This window comes from Tiliqua scincoides, chromosome 2 (genome assembly GCF_035046505.1).
Source record: "Tiliqua scincoides isolate rTilSci1 chromosome 2, rTilSci1.hap2, whole genome shotgun sequence".
In the NCBI taxonomy this organism is placed as follows: domain Eukaryota; kingdom Metazoa; phylum Chordata; class Lepidosauria; order Squamata; family Scincidae; genus Tiliqua; species Tiliqua scincoides.
Window position 1 is genome coordinate 160467444 of NC_089822.1, and position 22290 is coordinate 160489733.

The 22290-nt window shown below is 44.1% G+C and overlaps 1 pseudogene; it reads left to right on the forward strand.

Moving 5' to 3' along the window:
* The first annotated feature begins 18694 nt into the window (after positions 1 to 18694).
* Positions 18695 to 18809, forward strand: LOC136642556 (5S ribosomal RNA; annotated as a pseudogene).
* The last annotated feature ends 3481 nt before the right edge of the window (positions 18810 to 22290 follow it).

Consider the following 22290-nt stretch of genomic DNA (forward strand, 5'->3'; position numbering starts at 1 on the left):
CTTCAGGACTCCAAATGGAAAAGCCCAACTCAGGTTAATAACATCATTGTGTGCATTAAAAATAACATAGCCTGGAAAAGTGTCTTACTAAAAACAATAAAAAGCATAAACCAACAACAGTCACCCAACTTATGGCAGTTTAACTAGTTAAGGGGGCTTCTTGCCAGGGTGACGGGTAAGTTGGCACTGGCACAGTAGTAACACTTTCTTTAAGCTGTGAAAAGTTAGTGTAAATATTATGCTTCTTCGATATTAACAGAGGTTTCATTCAACTTTGGTATCTAGAAGCCTATGGTGATGCAAGGGGCAACTATTGTGGTTAGGAGATTCAGCTGTTATGATTGATTGGTTTTTACTGAAAACCACCATGTTGTTAATTTGGCCATCATGGAATGTTTACATTATTTAGCAGTTGCTCATGATTCCACTTCCAATTCACCAATTGTTGTACAGTACAGTCAGTTCTTGTTATCCGCTAGAGTTAGGTTCCTGGAAAATCTAGAGCAGTGGTTCTCAAACAGGTGGGTCACGACCCACCACTTCATGTAACACTTCCCCCCTTCCTTTAAGGAGCAGGGGAAGGGGAAGGCAGTGACGCAATCCCCAGGATTGCATTGCTAAGGGGGGTGAGGGGGTATTTTGCACTTAAATAGGTAGGGCTGCTGGAGGCTGCAGGTGGTGTGAGGAGCCCTACACAGCCCTCTGCATTGCTCACTGAGGCTTGAAATGCTCAGTAAAAGCAGATGCAAAGCACCTCCTGCAAAATAGAAGTGTTTTGTGCCCGCTTTTACTGAAGCTCTGTGGAGGGCTTCGCAGGGTTCCCTGCACCTCCTGCAGCCCTACCTACTTACAAGTGCAAAGCACCTCCCCTCACCCTCCTCAGGGACACAATCCTGGGGATTGCACCACTGCCCAAGCCCCTCCCCTGCAAACACTTAATGAGGGAGTAAAGCTCCCTCAAGGTTTGAGACATGTTGATCTAGGGTAGGGTGTCCAAACATTTTGGCAAGAGGGCCACATCATCTCTGATACACTGTATCAGGGGACAGGGGAAAAAAAGAATAAATTTACATTTCAAATTTGAATAAATTTACATAAATGAATATATTAGAGATGGAACTTCTATGAATGAATGAAGGTCTTGCAATAGCTCAAGGCCTATAAAAGGCCTTGCACAAAGCAAGGCTGGCCTTTCCTGCACTGTAACTGCTGCATCACAGACATGAAACAGCAAGTAGTGGACAGAGCCCTCATCCCACAGTTCACGTGAGAGGTCAAACAGTCGCTCTCATGCTGAGAACGGTTGCATCGGACCAGCATGGGCTCCAGCAAGTCTCCAGGGGCCCATTGGAAACTGGGAGCTCCCTGTGGGTCGGATTGGGAGCCCCCCCCCAAGGATCACAAATGGCCCCAGGGCTGAGGTTTGGGCACCCCTCATCTAGAGGAGATCAATAATAAATAAATAATAATAAACTTTATTTATATCCCGCCCTTCTCCCTAAAGGGACCCAGGGCGGCTTAAATCAGTGGACACTAATCATTGAGCCTATAAGGAAAATGGGGTTAGGTTCCAGGGGACTCTCATCATCATATACTCTATGAACTTAAGGAACCTGAATCTTAACTTGAAGTATAAGAGGATGAGCATTAGTGAGGGCTCACCAAAATCTGATGCTTCCTCCTCTGTGCTGAATTTCCCTCAACTCATTGAATCCTGCTGGCCCAACAAGGCATTGAAGTTAGCAGTGGGGAGGGAGTTGCTTCACATTTCCTCCTCCTCCACTTGTTTCCTGACTCTTTCCCTGGGCTTGCCCCAGGCCAGTCCTCAGGTAGCCTTCCAGACAGTTCTCATCATCAACAGGGTTGTGAAGGTTCAGCTGGAATCCCTGAGATGGTACCCAAGATGGTGGGACAAGTATGGTAGCAGACACAAATGTGTCTGACAGTTCTCCATAAGCCAATCCCAATACATGTTCAGTGCAGAAAATTGACCCAATCCAACAACTTTGAAAAAAATGAGGATTATAATTGGCTGGGCACAAATATCACAAAACCTCTCCACCATTGGCCATATTCCCCTTCTCTTCCCCTCTCGGCATTGGCCCAGCCTTCTGCTCACGAGGAGACCATTGTCTCTTCTTCCCCTCCTCCTCCAACCTCACTTGCCCCTGTCTGCCTACAGCTGCACTGAGCCCCTCCCCTGCCCTGAGTGCACCAGCACAGTATTCAAAGATGCTGAGAACAGAGTCACAGATAATGAGAGATAGGGGGCAATTCTGCCCTTCAAAAATTATATGCAAATTTCCTATCCAAATTTGCATATAAAGAGAACTGATCGTAATTACAAGTTGATCAGCGTTAAGCTTCAAAGAGGCATGAGCTGGCATTCTTCAGGAGATGGGTACAGACTGGGTTCCATTCATTATTCTTGAGTCATATCCAAATGGAAGTTTTGCCAAAAGTTGATCAAGCATAAAGGTCACAGTAGACAATGTACATCAAGAAACAAGAACCAACCATTATGGGATGTGATGCTACAGTTCATATTTTGAATGTAACATCCCAAGAGTACTTAGTTGCCAATTGGGTATTAAAACATAACTGGCACAATCATGTGGCACAATCATGTGGCTGGTTGGTGTTAGGTATGCCAGATATTTGATGCTACTTTTTAAGGAATCAGACATTAAATCCATCTGTTCCAATATCTCTGCTCAGACTGGCAGTTCCTCTCCTTAGCAGGGCTGTAAAAAAAACCCTATCTGACCAAGACATTTGTATTGGAAATGCCAGAAACTGAACCCAGGACTGTCCATGTGGAAAGCATGCGCTCAGCCACTGAACTACTGTTGCTTTAGAAACCCTCCATCTGGAAGAACCCTTATTAAAAAGGATTTGGATAACTCAGTAGTACACTGGGTGAAGCCTACAATTGCCACAAATCTTCCAGAGTCTGAACAATTTGGAGGATCAATGAATTTTGATCACACTGGAAGATTGTTATAAACAGAATACAACCCTGTAAGGCTCAAAAAATACACAAGTAAGAATCACAACTTACAAGGTAACAGCACTTGCTAGCTGTCTGGGAGTTGGACTTAAGACTTGAAAGGATCAGATTCAAAACCCCGCTCAGCCACAGTGTTTCCTGAGTGACAGTCAGTCACTATTCCTCAGCCTCACCTACCTCACAGGGTTGTGAGGACAAAAGCAGGGGGGAACAGTATATTCCCTCCTGAGCTCCTTGGACGTGCAAATATTGACGTTCTGGCCAACAGACTGCATATACAATGACAGTTCTATACAATTATAATGGAGGTATGCAGTCTAGAAACAATAAGCTATACCTGATTGTCCCACTAGATGGCAATGTGCACTAAGAATGTTCACACAATGACAAAACTATCTAAAGACTTGTCCTTCAGGACTTATCCCTTTTAAGGGACACATACCTGTACTATACAATCATCCACAACAGATGATATGTTTGTGTAACTCAAAATCTTGCCAATGAAAACTAAGTCCCTAACATATGTGCTGAGGCTGTTCCAGAGATCTGTAAGGAAGTCAAAATATATTTACTTTGAAACAGCCAGCTCTTATTGGCCCAGAACTATTGTGCCCTCAAAAAGGACCACAAAGAATGCACTGCACCTGTGCAAAAGGGCCAATGAAACTGTCTGTAACTTGGATGTTCATAACTTGGGGATCTATATCTCAGGGAGCCAGTGTACAGTACATAAAACTTCATTAGAACCAATTAGGATGTGGCTTGCACTTCATATACTATCCTTGACCTCATATCAGATAATTCCAGATGCAAAGATCAATTACACTAGGAAAAACTGTGGTCTAACTGCAAAATGTTTAACACCCTAAACATGCAACATTTGACAAACTTTTGTAAGGTTCCATAGTTTCCAACCAATGCCCCACATGCCAATACACAATGTAATAGGGATGCAAATTGGAATCCCCAAGATATCTGGGCCTAAGCACACATTTTCTGGTGTCACTTGTGGAATACTTCTTAACTGTCAAACAGCTAAGGAGGTCTTAGGTCTAGAGAGGGTAGGAGGATAGGAGATCTGGTCTAAAGTAGTGTTTCTGAAACTGTGGGTTGGGACCCAGTATGTGGGTCGCAAGCCAATTCCAGGTGGGTCCTCATTCATTTCAATATTTTATTTTTAATACATTAGATTTGATGCTACCATGATATGTGACTGCATTTGGGAAAATGTTACAGACCTGTACTTTTAACAAGTTACTATGTATATTCTTTTAACAATGATAGTCAATGGGACTTACTCCTGGGTAAGTGTGGGTAGGATTGTAAAACGTTTTCCTGCTTGATGTCACTTCTGGTCATGATATCACTTCTGTTGGGTCCTGACAAATTCTCATTCTAAAAAGTGAGTCCAGATGCTAAGTGTGTGAGAACCTCTGGTCTAGAGCAGGGGTCTCCAACACCCAGCCCAGGGCCCAGATGCGGCCCATGGCCAGCCTCTATCCGGCCCGTGACCAGCCTCTGATCCCCTGAGAGCCTATGGCCGGGTTGACCAAACACAACCAGAGTTGTGCTTGTGGGGTGGGGGAAATGGGGGTCCATTTAAGTGCGTGCTTTATTTCTTGGGTTGTGTTTGTGCTTGAAGAAGTCCTGGACATTTGAGCCCATTCATTTATTCATTCATCTAAGTTCCATTTCTAATGTGTTTATTTAAATTTTATACTTAATTTTTTTTTCTGGCCCTCGACACTGTGCCAGATATTTGATGCAACCCTTGGCCAAAAAGTTTAGAGACCCCTGGTCTAGAGGGTAGAGCCTCCGTTAGCCTGAAAACAACATCTGAAGGTCACCAGTTCGGGCAGCTCCATGAATGGCTAGCCCTTGAAGCAGCTGACAAGCTGAGCTGAATTATTCCACCTGCTCTTTGGTGTGAGCAAAGATGCATCTTGACTGCCCTTCAAGTGAGAGATGAAGGAGCTGCTTGTGAGCCAGCGTGGGAGGCAACTGGGGGCCAGAAGTTATACCAGACCGTGAAAGAGCCATTTGAAAAGTTGTGCAGTTCTTGAAAGATAGAACCTTTCTGTTATTATAAAAATCCCCTCGGGGATTTAGAGATAGCCTGCCTACATAAACTGCCTTGAATAAAGTCAGAGGAGTAATCCGATGACCAGAAAGGTGGTATATAAATACCAGTATTAATTATTTATTATTATTATTATTATTATTATTATTATTATTATTATTATTATTGCTGAAGGGCTCCTGAAGTGCTGGCAAATACTTTTAGAGTTCAATGGTCTGGCTGCACTGCCATTTGCTTCACAACCAATATCAGAGGCTCTAATTCCTATCTCGATTCCAAGTTGTCCACCCCTCCCTCTGACCTTCTGAAGTATATACATATGGGAATATCTCATGGCAACTCATTTGATGCCCTTCCAGTGTCAGGTCAAGACCTTTTCATTTGCCCAGGTTTTCTAGAATGTTAAAGATGATTTTATCGTTTTATTGATTTTTGTGACTTTACTGGTTCTGATATTAACACCAAGTTTTACTGGATTTTTAAAATAGTTTTCTTGTCAGTAGTGAGATGCCCTAGGATTGCTAAAAAGTGGCTTAGGAGCATTAAAAAAATGCATTCAAGTAATACATATACCTAGAATTACTACTCCAGGGATAAATCACTATAAAAGTAATTTTTTAATTTGCAAGGAACAAACTACATTATTGGCATGTATCAAAATTTATAACCCACTTTCAGGACAATGATCCATTACCACTACAATACTGTGAGCTTAGGCCATGGAATTATTCAAGAGAACATAACTACTCTGGCAATTATTGTGTCGGGGACAGGAATATTTACCATGTGGCTCAAAAGTTGGAGTAAGTCTACCCATGCCTTTGCAACCACAGGTTACCACTGATCTCATGTAATGGACATTCTGATTTGCAGAGCTCTTCATGTATAAGACAAAGCACCCAAATTCTTCTAGTTATGCATACATGCCCTAAGGATTAATTGCAAATAGATCAAGGCCTGAGAATGTATGAGCAAACTGACATGCCCTGATATACTAGAACAGTGTTTCTGTTCTGGTCTAGAGGTCTGGCAGGAGGTCTGGTCTAGAGGGTTGAGCCGCCATCTGCCTGAAGATAACATCCAAAGGTCGCCAGTTTGAGGCTACTGGCACCATGAATGGCGAAGATCTTGAAGCAGATGACAAGCTGAGCCGAGTTATTCCACCTGCTCTTTGGAAGGAGCTGCTTGTCAGCCTGTGTGGGAGGAGGCCAGAAAGTGATAACAGACTGCAAAAGTTCCATCTGAAATGTTATGTGGTTCTTGAAAGATAGAACCTTTCTTTAATTGTAAAAATCCCTACGGGGATTTAAACAGCCTGCCTATGTAAACCGCCTTGAATTAAAGTCTGAGGAGAAATTTGACGACCAAGAAAGGCGGTATATAAATACCTGCATTATTATTATTATTCTCAAACTGTGTGTCGAGACCCACTAGGTGGATCGCAAGCCAATTTCATGTAGGTCCCCATTCATTTCAATATTTTATTTTTAATATATTAGACTTGTTGCTACCATGGTATGTGACTGCATCTGGGGAAATGTAACAGCTTTGTAGTTTTAACAGGCTACTTTGCATATGCTTTTAACAATGATAGTCAATGGGACTTACTCTTGGGTAAGTATGGGTAGGCTTGCAGCCTAGGATTATTAAAGATGTTCCTGCTTGATGATGTCACTTTCGGTGGGTCCTGACATTCTTATTCTAAAAAAGTGGGCTCCTGTGCTAAACATCTAAGAACCACTATACTAGAATATTCAATTCTTAAACTGTGTGACAGGTTGCAGGGGAGAGATAATTTGGCTACATTTCTGCACCAGATGCGTGATTGGATCTTTCAGTCACTCCTGACACAGAATGGCAGCAAAATGACCTTTCCTCAGGAGAGGCATAGCAAGAATAGTGACTTCCCTGAAACACAGGAGGCTCTGAAAACAGGTCATTCTTACTCTTGCGTAGTTTAAATGCAAAACTTCCAGGACAGCAAGGGGCCATTGCTCAGTGGTAGAATACTTGCTTTCCATGCATAAGGTCACTAATTCAAAACTGCATATCTTCTGAGCAGGGAAAAAATATCCAGCTCAAGACTCCTAGAAAGTTGCTACCAATCAATATTAGCAATACAGAAGATGAACCAATGCCCCATCTCAATAGAAAGCAGGTCCAAAGGATCAGAGCGTATAAGAGTGAACGATGTCCCCATTTGGGTCTCAGCTAACAGAAATTTGTACACCACTGTACTAAAACCTCAAGAGCCTTGCTTCTCTGTGGATGGTTACTGTGGATGGTTACATTTTCTGACATAGAAAATGGCTATGAGATTATAGTGCTTTGTTTGTCAAGCATGTGATAAGTCTGTGGCTGTATTATAGCATACTCTCCTTTGCTAAATAGCAGGCCTTTGAACATCCATGCAGGAAGCACCATATTTAGCACAAGATTGTCTGTCGGATGAGTTCTAACAGACGAGTTGTCTGTCATTGGGGGCTAACCAACAGAATAAAATCCCAGTGTGCCAACAAACAAAGTAAAATAGGTAATTGATTCAGTGCCTACTGGTACCATAGTGGTTGAAAAAGGAAGAACTCTGCTACCCCTTGCATGAACATGTAGGTGTTGCTCTTAGCAACTATCTGGGCTTTCAGTCACGGTCTTGTTTACTGTAGACATGTGGGATTTATGTCTAGGACACTTCACAAGCACGTACAGTTCAAGGCAGCCAACATGTGTAGCCTGGACCTTGACTCACAGAGAATGAAAAAAAATTGCATTTTCCTGACTATTGTGGAATTTCCAAGGTACTCAGCTGAGATAGAAGCGATTCAAATATCTTATGCTAAAGTTCACACTTTGCTTTGTTCCAGTTTTATTGCCGTTACTTAATAAATGAAGCATAGGTTTCTCCTCACTTGGAGATGCAGCTACATGGACAATCCTGACACCTGTCTTCTGTGTCCTTGGGGATAAGAAAGTGCTTAACAGGTTGTATGCAGATGAACTCTCATTTACAGGAAAAGAACCTTCAGGACACAAACATGAGTTTGGACACTGCAAGGTATTAAGAGTGGTTAGAAATGTGCTTCAGAGCAAAGAAGTGTTGGGTGGGTGAAAAAATTAAGCAACCGTTGTTTATTTCAAATTACTCCCTCAAAAGAGGAGTTTCCCCGCAGGCAGGTAAAGGCCTCTAAGTTCCAGTTACATGCATTTGTGCTCTGCTAGAACTGAGGAGCATATGTTCTTTTTGTGAAGGATCAGAATCAGATTTACCCACACATGGTGGGGATTGTAAGGTCAGCAAGGGCAACATTTCATTCAAAAGAATATTGCACAATACAAAGTGTAGCGCTTCTATAGGGAGGGGAAGGAAATGCACCTTCCCACACAGCTTGGTGTTTTGGTGCTAAAGCAGACATGTGTAGAGAGAGTTTCTAGAATAGGAACAAAACTGGCAGACCTTTGCACATGATTCCCACCTTTGACACTACCTGCACAGCTCCCACATCACATGAAGAGGTTGCAACTACACTAAAAGTACACTTTTTAAAACAAGTTCAGCCAGAATACTAACACATACTTACCAAGCAAAGAAAATGGCTTATAGGCACACAGTAAAATACATAACTACTTTAAGTGATTAGAAGTGTATACGCACTTCAAACAATTGTTCCACAGCAAGGTGAAAAATAAGACACTATAACCACATGCTAGTCTTCTCCCAGTGGCTCATTCACCTCTCACAATATCTCCATGACAGGCCTCCAATAAAGACAAGACTATCAGTACCATAACAACACACTGCACTTGGCTAAATCAGAATATCACAGCCCGTCCCTGAAATTTAGAGATTGTATAAGACCATTCCAAAAACACTTACTAGCACTGGTGTCGCTAGAGGGATGCAGGCCGCACTGGGTGATGCGCGGGGAGGTGACACACCCTGGGGAGGACATGCTAACTTTGCAGTTTTTGGAGCTACCCCATTGTGCCATATACTGTTGGATGCAGAATGTCCAGCGGAGTGCAATGCAAAAAACAGAATTGAAATTGCTCCTTTCCTTCAATAGTTATGGCCAAGTAAACCAGAAGGAAAAAAATGCATGGAGCCCTATAGAAAGTGAAAGTGAGCCCAATTGCGCGTTTACTCATGAGTAGGCATACTTGCCATAGTCCGTTGGAAAGGGCAGGCTTAGAGAAATCCAACACCACCACAATGGTCCAGATCCAATTAATGCAACCCCAAAAAACACAAGAAAGAGGTCCCTGCCTCCCTCCCAGCTGCGTCTATTGAGCCTGAAAGGAAGCCATGTGGCTGTGTTTACTCGTGAGTAGGTGAACTTGCCTTAGCCCAGGCAAGGACTGAGAGGACTCAGGGCAGGCTGAGAGGACTCCAAGGATATCAGCATGGTCCCGATCCGATGGAATTGAAGCTCAAAGTATGTCCAGAAGGCAGCCTCTTCCTCTCCCCCTCCCCCACTAAAAAGGACAAAAAAAAAAGAGGCTTGAAAGGTAAGGGGAAAGTTTTCTATTTTGCACTTGCAAAGCCAGGTGAGTCTTTATCTGGATATGCCTGAAATAGAAGAACTTTAAACTGGGCACTGGGAGGGCTGGAAATCTCACTGATTCTTTTTGGGGGTGTTATTACAGGCAGACTACAGAGTAAGCTCCATTGACCACGATGGGACTTACTTCTGAGTAGACATGTATAGGCTTGGGTTCACAGGCTGCAATCCTACCCACACTTTCCTGAGCCCCGTTGACCACAATAGGAGTAGATTCACTTGGTGAATTCACTTCAGAGTAGATTCACTTGGTGGAACAGGTCTGGCTCCCCCTTATTTAATTATTTCTTTTATTTTAATTTAATTATTTATAATTATTTTAATTTGCTTGATGATGTCACTTCTGGCCATGACATCACTTCCAATGGATCCTGGACAGATTGTCATTCTAAAAAGTGGGTCCTAGTGATAAAAGTTTGAGAGCTGCTGCAATAAGGTGTTAGTAAGTTGACATGGGTGTGTGTGTGACTCTACAAGTTTTCAAAATCACTAAAATCAGAGTTTGGAGGAATAAGACCATCATGTTATATATCAATCAATGCATAATTTCATGCAGAATGCAATGAAACAAACCACATTGAAGTATCTGTGTTCTAACAAAAGTTACAGCCAAAAAACCAGTGGGGGCAGGGTGATGGCACATCACCACGCCCACCATCTGAGGCCACCAGGCAGGCCTCCCGGATGATGCGAATCCTAGTGCTTGCTAGAAACATTGTAGGAATCATCATGCCCCCACAATTGGAGTTTAAAAACATGCCACACCTCCACAAATGCAAATCCACTCTGTATCAACTGCACTCCTTCCACATCTACTGAAAGTTGTGTAGTTGTGATACTGGAATAGTGTGCCATGGGAGATCTGGCGCAGGTGGGTGCTGCTGACCCAGAATTTCTTCCATCTAGGCCACCTATATTCTGCTTAAAAGAACTAGTGGTGCTCCCATTACAGTGAGCAGTGTGTAAAATCAGGACAAAGCCCAAGTCACCACTGGAGAGCCGAGCAGCAGAGTCAGGATTTTTGCACCTTGCTAGATGTAATTCTCATCTCTTTTAGTGACTCTAGATACACACTTTTTTTTTACGCCAGTTGCCCCCTTACCACATTGCAAGCAGCATACATTCCTTTCCACTCACACAGCAACCCTATCTACTCAGAAGCAAGCTCCACTGAGTTCAATTACAGCTACTCTGCAGAAAAGGAGAACTAGGGTTGCTCTAGGAAAACATGTCTACTCAAAAGGAAGCCCCATTATAATCAATGGGACTTACAGTAAGTGTGTATAGGATTGCAGACACAGTCTCAGATCGTTCCTCGCTTGTGATGCCTGCTCCCATAGTGCACACGTGGTGAAACATTCACAAATAGCCACTTCACATGCCAGGGAGGTAGAAGTTGGTGCATGCTCGCTCGCTCGCTCGCTCTCTCTCTGCTCCACTTGCCCACACATGAAACAGACCTTGAGAACAGAGGACGTCCTTATAGGCTTGCAGGCTTCAGTAGGTGGGCCTTCTGCCTTCCCCTCACACACTTTAACCCTAAATCCTCCCTGAGAAAGTCCCAAGTCCTTGCAACCCAAACGGTGCTCCAGGACAAACTCTGGCAGGTGAAAGCTGCCAAGCAGAACCCCTTCGGTCTGAGACTGCGTCCTCTCTGTAGACCTCACGTCCATTTCCCTCAGCGTTGCACAGTGTGAGTTCAGCAGCAAACACCCTGGAGCTTTGCAGAACGTGTGAACACGCGACGCGAAGAGCCCCTAAGGAAGCCCCTTCTCCTCCTCCTCTTCACACTCACCTGTGTACGAAGTTCTTCTCATGCTGCCCTGCTGCTCCCAGCTGGGACATAGGAGGCGAGTGAGTCAGGCTGGCTCCCAGCTACTCCTGCCAAGAAGCCCCCCGAGCGGAAGGCGAGGGCTTTCCTTGCAGCGCTCCGCAGGGGAAAGGGCACGCCACGTGCACACGCAGCCCCGCCGAGGGAGACCGCAGCACTCCCATTCAGGAGAACACACCTTTTCTAATCTGATGGAGACTCGTGGGTTGGACCAAGCGGGCTGGAGCCGAGGGAGGCGGCTGGGGGAAGAGCTCCCTTTGGAGCGGGGCTCCCACCTTTCCCCCACCCCGGGGACACAGGAGCCCTGCCTGACGCGTGCGCTTTCTCACTCCTCCTCACTTGCTCCAGGTGGAACCTGTGAGGAGAGGGAGGGGGTGCGGGCTTTCCCCTTTCTCCTCTGTGTAGCTCAGGTCAGAGGCGTCTCTGGTTCAAAGTACACCCTGGCCTGACCAGCTGTGTGTGTGGAGGGTAAACACAGCTCCCCTTTCCCCTTGGAAACAAAGAAAGGCCTGCAAGTTGGGTCAAAGCAGGTCCTGGAGATTTACAGCCCAATCCTAGCCACACTTTCCTGGGCGCAAGCTCCATTGACTCTAATGGGACTGACTTCTGAGTAGACATGCAGAGGACAGGCTCCAGGCTTGTCTCTTTAAAACAAAAAAAAACCACAAGCAGAATCCAGAATGTTTCTGTCGCTTCACTCAGTTTTCATGGTCAATTTTTTGTATGTATTCAGTCCCATTTTTTTCAGACTCCTAATTACTTGCAATGTAATTATTTTATTTACTTTTTACATTTTTGTAACACCCCTTCCTCCAAAGAGCTCAGGGCGGTGTACACTGCTGCGCCCCTCCTTTTTTCCTCACAACAACCCTGTGAGGTGGGTGAGACTGAGAGAAAGTGGCTGGCCCAAGGTCACCCAGGAATCTTCATGGTTGAGCAGGGATTTGAACCTGCATCTTCCAGATCTGAGTCCACCTCCCAAACCACTACTTGAGAATGATTATGTTGCAATGTATTTTGCAAGGAAATAAACTGGCAGTTGTCACTTTTACCAACCAATCCAGTGGGACAAGAAATTAAGAATTTTTTTTTAAGTCACCCCTAAGCCTCTTTTCAATAATGTTGCAATCCTATCCACACTTCCCTGGGAGTAAGTTCCATTGACTCTAATGGGACTGACTTTTGAGTAGCCATGCACAGGATTGGGTTCCACATCACACCACTAACCCCAACAGCCCAATCCTATCCATACTTTCCTGGGAGTAAGCCCCATTGACTCTAACAGGACTTACTTCTGAGTAGACATGCCTAGGATTGGGCTCTGAAGCTTTAAAGCCCAATCCTAGGCATGTCTACTCAGAAGGCAGTCCCTTTAGAGTCAATGGGACTTACTCCCAGGTAAGTGTGGATAGGATTGCAGATGAAGGTAGCTGAGTGCTGGCCTGCAGTTTGCCAGTTCCCTCTGGAGCAATGAATGGCTACCCACACACACAGAGCTTCCTAAGCTCTCAAACTTTTAAACACCTGGACCCAGTTTGTAGAAAGATCAGTCTGTTCAAACTGAAGTGATGTCATCACCAGAATTGACATCATCAAGCAGGAAAATTATTAATACCCCCACATGACAAAATCAAATTCCCCAACATTCCAAAGGCTGCAATCCTATTCACACTTACCAGGGAGTAAGCCCTATTGACTATCACTGTAAAAGCATATACAGTAGCCTGTTCAAAGTACAGATCAGTAATATTTCCCCAAATGCAGTCACATGGTAGCATCAAGTCTAACATGTTAAAAAAATAGAATATAGATTGAAATGAATGAGGACCCACCTGAAATTGCTTTGCAACCCACCTAGTGGGTCCTGATCCACTGAGAAATGCTGAACTAGAGAAACCAACTAGTGTTTCTCAAACTGTGGATCAGGACCCACTAGGTGGGTTGCAAGTCCATTTCAGGTGGGTTCCCATTCATTTCAATATTTTATTTTTAATATATTAGACTTGATGCTACCATGGGATGTAACTGCATTCGGGGAAATGTTACACATCTGTACTTTTAACAGGCTACTATGTACATGCTTTTAACAATCAATGGGGCTTACTCCTAGGTAAGTGTGGGTAGGATTGAAGTCTAGGATTGGTAAAAAAATTTTCCTGCTTGATGATGTCACTTCCACTCATGACATCACTTCCAGTGAGTTCTGACAGATTCTCATTCTAAAAAGTGAGTCCCGGTGCTAAAAGTGTGAGAACTATTGAACTAGCTGATATCTTTTTCTCAGCTTGCCAGGTGAGTTTTGCCATGATTGTTATTATAATACTTTGCCTGTTATCTAGCTGCTGGAGTTATATGGCAAGGCCATGATTATAAGAAATTAAAGACCCAATCTTATCCAACTTTCTAGGGCCAATACACTCTCAAGGTAAGAGAAGAGGTGTTCCCTTACCTTGAGGAGGGCTCTGTGACTGCCCCTCCCCATACAGGATGCAGTGCATGCTCCATTGGCATAGCTACATCAGTGCTGGAAAGTTGGATAGGTTTGGGACCTAAGAAAATGTTTTGCAGATTGCAAGTCACGGCTGCATTATGTTTTGTCAGACTAGGTTTCTATTCATTACTAAATTGCTGCAGATTATTTAATTCTTGCATGTACTCTGCAGGCTACTAACTGCCATGACATGCTGGCTTTGTGTACAGGGCACACAACACTGGTTGCAGCATTTTTGCAGTATGCGAATTAACCAGCATGTGTAAAATGGACATATGATATGGGATTTCTCCTAGACATATCTCTTTGCAGTCAATAATGTTGAGAATTGCATGTTTCCTTTTGTTTTTCTGTTTGTTTGAAAATTGAGGTATGGATTTATTTTTATATATCTCAGTGAGAAGGGTTTATAGCTCATTATTCACAATAATAATTCTTTAAAATACATTTAAAAATGGCATGAGACACATTCACTCCCATACCTATATATCAAAAAGCAGGAAGGAGTAAGCAGGAATATGGGTATGGGGTAACTGTCATTGGAAATGCCTGCATGACCTAAAGTGCAAGCCTGTGCATGTCTACTCAGAAGGATATCTTATTGTATTTAATGGGGCTTACTCCAGGAAAGTACTTAGAATTGCAGCCCTAGTGAGACAAAGCCCTAGTGTAGTGGAAAAAATTGAAGTACCAGAGATCATCATGATACACACCCCAAGTCACTTAGGGCCAAATTGAATTCAATTTTCCAGTGCCATTGATGCTGTGCCAATGGGGTATGCACCACTTCCTGTGTTGCTGTTCCTGTGCCAAACCCTCCACGAACAAACAGGATCCGGTGGAGCGGAGCTCTACTGGACCTGCCTCCCTGCTCCCTCCCACCTGCCCTCTCCTCACCCCTTGCCTCGCCTCTGTCCACCCTCTCTGCCCTCCCCACGCCTCCTACCCGCCCCCTCTCCTCCCCTGCTTACCATGCCGTGGTCCGTGAGACCGCCCAGCAGCAGAGACTAGGTGCCCACCCGCACTAGCCCAGTGCTAGCCTGACACCAGCCAGCGCTGGGCTAACACAGGCGGTAGCCACACAAAGCCAAGCCCAGGATTGGGCTCTCAGACAATACAACAATCAGTTTTAAATTTCTTCATTAAAGTGTTTTCTTCTCCTACTAGTTATATCTATTTTGAAATTTCTTATACTTTATGTAAAGATGAAGCATATTTCACCCTTATTACCTTGAGTAGGCTGCAGTAGCTTAAAAAGTGTTTAAAAATCAAAGGAGGAATTAAAAAAAATACTCCAAATAAGAACATAAGAGCCCTGTTGAATCAGGCCAAGGGCCCATCTAGGTCCAGCAGCCTGTATTTCACAGTACCCTGCCTCCAGGAGCACACAGACAAGATATCTGTTTCCCAGGGCTTTTCAGACTGGGGCATCCCAATGCCCCAGCCTGTGGACCCTGGCCTCTGCCCCCTTAAGGGGCAGGGGCAGCCTAGAGGCAGGGAGGAGGCAGCTGTGGGAGAGGCCTCAGGGGGCTCTGCGCAGCAGTGAAAGTGAAAACGGAGCGATCACACTCAAGTTCCCCTTTAGCCTCCGCCTGCCCCCCCCCCCCCTTATAGGCTCAAACTCTCCAGGAGTTTGAAAATCACTGCTGTATCCCATTGCCACTCCTTTGCACCTGGCATTTGGCGATAGGCTGCCTCTAAAACTGGAAGGCAACAGCAGTCATTATGACCTGTAACCTGTGATGGACTTTTCCTCCATAAATCTGCCAATTGCCTTTTAAAGGCATCTACACCAGGTGCCAAGGTGAAAGGTAAAATCTATGCTTCATTGCTCAGAAGTAAATTCCATTTACTTCTGCAGCGTCTTCTGGGGCCCATCATGCAAAAAAAGTGAAAGAAACAAGTCTTCACTCCTCAGTTGAGGGAGCATCATTCAGTTTCACTCTTCCCTCTCCTTCCATTCATCCTTCCCTCCCTCCTTCCTATATCAACCAGCTGTACCCCATCACCATCCGTCATCCAGTTGTAACTGAAGTCAAATTGGTAATGACACTCAAAGGCAAATTTCTCACATTATTCCAGCACTACCCCAATCCTGGCTTCCTTTGGAAGAAAGATCACCAGAGGCTTACAGTGTCTTTGCAATATCTGTTTTATTTACAAATATACTCATTGAGCTTTGGAAGGAGGCAACTGGTCAGCCAATATTCTGCATTTAAGAGCCATTCATCAGGTAGTATTTCAAATATCCAGAACCACTTTTCAGAGTGCAATACCATAGTCTTTCGAGACTGAAGGTTGCCAACTGCAACTGCATTTCAAATAATAATGCCAAACTAAGGCTGCAGTTCTATCCACATTTTCCTGGGTGTAAGATTCATTGACCATAGTGGGACTTACTTCTGAGTAGACATGCATAGGCTTGAGCTCTAATTTCATAACAATATTGCATCATGTTTATGTTGCTACTAAGTATACTGCAGTATAAGATCCAGTTCCCTTTGTGACTTGGTGATCTTCCCTTTGTGACTGCTCAGTGGGTGAAATTTCAGGAGTTTATCTTCAAATCACATCTTAAAGACTTGTGTCCCTACTCAACCTTGTAAAATGAAAAAGAAAACCTACATGGAAGAATTCTAATTGCTGTGGATTAGTTCTTATTACTGCTAAACTAGGCCAGTAGCCTGACATACTTCTTAACTGCCCAGGGCCAAACAAAAACGAAAGAATCTAAATGTCAGGAGGGAAATTTTGACTTAAAAGGGCACTTAACACAGTTTTTTCCCCCTGCTTCCTGGATGGCAGAATTGTCAAGAGGCTTGGCACTTTTGCTTGGAAGGGCAGGTTAATGTTTAATATAATACACATCCCAAAGGTTTCAGAAAGTTAAGCTTTTAATAACTTTTTTCCTGCTATATAATCGATGGAGGAAACAAAGTTCAAAGCAGCATGGTAGGATCCAGACAGAGTGCAGGAAGGCAAGATTTTGGCCTCCCCCACCTGTAACTCTGCCAAAACAGCTCTCTCTCTCTCTGTGTCACACACACACAGATAGAAAGAGAAAGCAAGCAGTACTTTCCACTCTTGGTCTACAGTACCATTAGTCTGTCTTTGTTTTGCTTCCACTCTACAGCTTGCTAAAGAAGCACACATTTGCTCTTAAGTGTCTTATGCTCTTTGCTCTTATGTCTTATGCACACATTTGCAGTGTGGCTGTTTTTATGTTATATTCTTGCTGTGTTGTCATTGGGCTGCCTGCTTTTGATCCTTTCAAGGTCTTGTGCCTTTTGATAGCTGCATGATAGGAATGAAACAGTTGCAACTTTCCCCCCATCATTGCACTTCCACCTAGGAGAAATTTGCACCTGTTTAATGTCTGCATTTTGTGACAATTCAAGGTTTGCGCCAGGTTTCAGGGGACCCTTGGCAAACTGCTGTCCATGGCCCCCTCCTATCTTGGGGGTGGACCCCAAGAGAGTCACTCTGCCATCACCATATAAAAGTGGTGAGCTCAGCTCTATAGTTAACAGTGAGTCATTTTGAGGGCCTGGGATTCTCAGCAACCTCTGGTGCACCTGTTAAAGGCACAGATGAACATTAAAAAGGTGACAAGTAGGGTTTCTGTTTTATTGGAGTGTGGATGAACCAATTCAGAACATGTCTGGCAATGAAACCAGTCTCCACTGTGAGAATTACAGGACCAGTGTGGGCAATGTATCCCAAACTTTTGATGAATCTTGTCATTTTGCAAAGTAATGAAAAATACTATTTAAATGGAGTATACTATATAAAAATACTATATAAATGATTTATATAAAAATACTACATAAATGAATCCAAGTGGGAGCAAGTACAAAATAGGAGAAGAATTCAGTACTGAATCTCATTCCTGGCTCTGAGTGTGGCTTTCAACATCTGTGGGTGACATTCTGTGATTGACTATGCTCCTTGAATGAGTTCCTTAGTATTATCTTTGTGTGCATTGTATTATGTTTATTTCAGAGTTGCCAAGCCTCCAGAACTGGCCTAAGTCTCCAGGAATTGGCATCAATCTCCAGGCAAATAGTGGAAACAGTCACAGAGATTTTAACAGGATCTCCAGGGATTTCCAATATTACATCATGTTGGGGAAAAACTATCTCCAAGAACAGCTTTAGTCAGAGCCGTCTACCCTAATCTATCATACCCTGTGTTAGCTATTCTTGTTTTATGCCTTTAAAAGAGTAAAAGTAGCTATTTTAAATATTTTGATAATTGAGTTTGAGATATAAATTTCATTTAAACCAGGGCTTACCAAACTCTGGCCTGGGGGTTTCGGGAAAGTCCTCTGCTCTGTGAGCAGAGCTTACCATTCCATTTTCATGCTGTGTTCATTCCCAGTAGATCTGAGCACCAGGACGCTCTGGGCAAGACGTTCTATTGCACAGCCTTCTGGGACGACAGGCAACAGACACAACTGTCCAGAGTGTCCTGGTGCCCAGATCTATGGGGAATGAACAATGCGCAGAGATGGAAGTAAGCTCCAGACCAAATGGGGACCACTTTTTTGAAGGACAGAAGTTTGTGAGTTTGGCGAATACTGGTCAAAAGTATACTGCTCTGGATGCACAAGTAAGCAGGTCTTAACTCCTTAATGTGGGTTACACACATTTGTTTCTGAAGCAGTGGTGGTCCTGGAGGGGAAGCAGGGGGGACGACGACACACAAAAGCCCCAGATGCCATGCTTTCCACACCCCACCCTGCACATGCCCGATCTCATCTGATCTTGGAAGCTAAGCAGGGTCAGGCCTGGTTAGTACTTGGATGGGAGACTGCTTGGGAATACCAGGTGCTGTAGGCTTATACCATAGTCTTTTGAGACTGAAGGTTACCAACCAACCCCTCTGCTCATCACACTGGCCTGCCCCGCCTGTCTGTTGGAACAGTTCTGAAGTGCATGAAAAGCCTTCTGAGACTTCTAGTGCAATCTTCCAGATTTGTTGGGAAACCAGAAGAACCCTTTAAGATGGTGCCAGAAGCCTCAGAAGGCTTTTCAAGTGTTGTGAGGCTCTGTTACATCTGGGTATGTATCCCCTTGGGGGGGGGTGGTGTGATGTGGGGGGGATGTGTTGCGGACCTGTACCCTGAGGGCAGGTCCGTTACTGTTCCTAAGTAGATCAAGGCTATTCAAAACACGTGAGGTATGAATACCTCACCTTTAGGAAGCAAACTATGACAGCACTAAAATGTTAGCTTGGCAGCTGAGGATACTTCCCGAAAGAGATCTTCATCTTATCCTTAAAAGTGCTTCCCACAACTGCTTGGAACCTGACATGAGAGCTGGATTGTTTAAGCAACACATGCACAAATAGTCGCTCTGATAGAGAGTATTCTGTGCTTTATCTATGTAGAAGTTCCCTTTTCTACAAAGCAAATTTCCCTTTGTCAACAGTTGTTTCTGAAGCTTGAGAAACAAGCTACCTCTTGTCCTAAAGACAACAGAAGCATCAAGTAGAGAGGGTTGTTTTCCATCTTGTCTTGGAAGCGAGCCTAGATTTTTTTTTTTTGTTCTTGTTATTAAGACACAGATCTGCCATCTCAGTGTATTTAAACCTGTGCTGATCCACACAGCATAGTCACCAAAGGATTTTTTTTTTCTAGGATAAATAGCCAGTTTGGCCACTGGCTGATTGTGGAAGAGATGTAAGGTTAGAGCTGAAGCCCCTTAACGCTCCCCCTACCCACCACTGCAGGCCTAATCCACAGGGGGTCACCAACCTGGCTGTTGGTTCATAAAGATAATGAAAACTGCAATCCTAGACACACTTTCTTGGAAGTAAGACCCATTGAACTCAATAGGACTTACTTCTGAATAGATACACATAAGATTGTGCTATTAGGGCTATTGTCTCTTTAAATGTCATGTTTGGCAGAAATATGGAGTTAGGGCAGATACTCAGAGCAGAATGTTTTCAACCATGATTAAACATACAAGCCATGCAACTTTTTTTTTTTTTTTTTTTGGTATGCAGCTATGTCTTCCCACACTGGATTCAGTATGAAACCTTAACTGGTACAGCACTTCTGTGATATTACTCCCAGCGTCACAGTCTTTGGAGCAACATTTCAAATTCCCATGGCAAGGGAAAGAACATTAGGTGGTTATGGAAATTAAGCAACTTTCATAGTTTCCGGGTGAAGGTGGATGTACTTTCCCAGTGCCCTTAGGCTAATTTGGAAGCACTCCCTTTAGATTCAGTTCAAACTCTTTTCCCCTCTTGGATTGAATGCTTTGAAACAAAGAGACAGTGCACAGTTTGGCTACCAGGACATGTTCCCGCTCCATGAAACAGTTCTGCCACTGTATAAACAGATCCCTGTACATGCTACTTAAAAAAATTAAAAAGTGACAAATCTGCTGGAAGGATAGGAGAAATTGCAAGACTGATAGTTCACTCAAATGGTTGACACTTGGTATAATATATGAAAAATGATGAAGTTACTGATAACATGTACCATAAGTGAAGAAAACTCTGCAACTTCACTTGAATATAACATGTACTATCATCCTCCTCTTTTTACATACTGTTTTCTGAACACAAAATGTGTGTATTGCTCTGGGTTTGGGGCCCTTAGCTTTTCCCTGCTTCCTAAGAGCATCATGACTGTTTGACTGACATCTGTAGTGGCTCCAGGAAGGACTTGCTAGGAGTGTAAGCGTAAGGTGTTCCATTTGAGAAGGAAGAGTACAGGCAGGAATTTACTAAACATACAGCAAGTGAGAGGGGCCGGATATTACCTTCCCCCTGCAATGGGAGCAGCAGGAGCGCAAGAACAAAGGGCAGATGAATAGGAGGATAAGAAGGGGCAAGGGAGCAGCAGGTCAGAGCTGCCAGGCCACGAGCTGCCAAGCAACCTTCATCATATTTGGGAAACAGCTTTGCTGATGGATATGAAGAGATGGAAAACAAAGTGATGGGCTGTAAATCATCTACATTCACCTCCCCAGTGCTGTGTTTGCTTTACCTCTGGCCCTGCCAGCTCCATTCCAGTGCACAATACCGCCTCTTCCTTTGCTATATGGCCAGAGGGTATGCAGAAAGCTTTCCATCCAGCTGACTTCCTTGTCAAGCCATCCAAACTGGTTCTGGCAAAACAAAGAGGGAAGCTGCCAAAGCAAACAGTGAGTGTGCAGTGCCACCCCCATTGCTGGCAGAAAGGTAGCAAAAAGAGAGGAAAACACCTAGAGTATGAATTGTAAAAGGGGGAGAAACCAGATTCAAAATAGCAGGACTTGCAATCAGCAAATGGCACCTGGCTGGGATTCCAGCTACAGCTTTCAGTTGCTCACCACCTCTCCCAGCTGCAGCCAGTTTGAGATCCTATCTGCAGCCCTGAAATTGTTGGATGGGCAACAACCAAGAGCTGACTTGTCTTGTATATTTTGGTGAAGCCAACAGGGCTTGTGGTTCTGAGTCAGCAGAAAAGGGCTCAGCTCTTTGAATCCGCCTCACAGCATTTCTTGGAAAGTGAGTGGGAGCCAGGCACAGATGGCTGGAATTGCAGAATTCCAGTCAATGCTGTATCCTGTGAAGTTCTTGAGCATTTCACCACAAAGTCTCTGGGCAGATGCCAGCCATGCTGATTAGCTAACAGTTGCTGTAAATGAGCAACTTTCTTATTGGAATGGCCAGTACACAGATGTACTGTAATCTCAAGCAACTTCTATGTGCCTGCTTATTTACAGTTTTCTGATGGTTCAGGATGTGGACAGACCATGTAGGACTGAAAGACGTGCAACTGTCTCTTCATGTTTTGCTGTTTATACTCTACTGCATAGAAGAGGCAGCGACACTCCAACAGCAGCATGAATGGGCCGCTCCTAATGGAAAAAATAGCCTCAAAACTTGGATAAGTTTCAGGAGGAGCTGGTGGAACCACCTTCTGCTAGCAGCTGCACACATGGAGTGGCATGGAATTTCTCTCCCACCCCCAGCTGCCACTCCTTCTTTGATCTGAGTGAAGGACTACTCCACAGAAAGACCCGAGGACAAGCTGCCATCCATCCAAGGTACAGCCTTTCTAAAAAGGTTTACATGCCCTGCAAAATCCACCAGGGTTGTATTTACACACTGGGGCTGAGAGAGGGGATGTGGTTAACCCTGAGTTGGAAAGTACTTGCTATATATAGACTAGAACACTGATATATAAATGAAAAAGCTAGTGACCAACAATTGTTCAGGAAGCTGAATGAATAGTACCATACAATGAAGAGCTACTGTTCACTGTCGATCTAGCGCAGGGTGCCCAAACCCTGGCCCTGGCGCCACTTACGGCCCTTG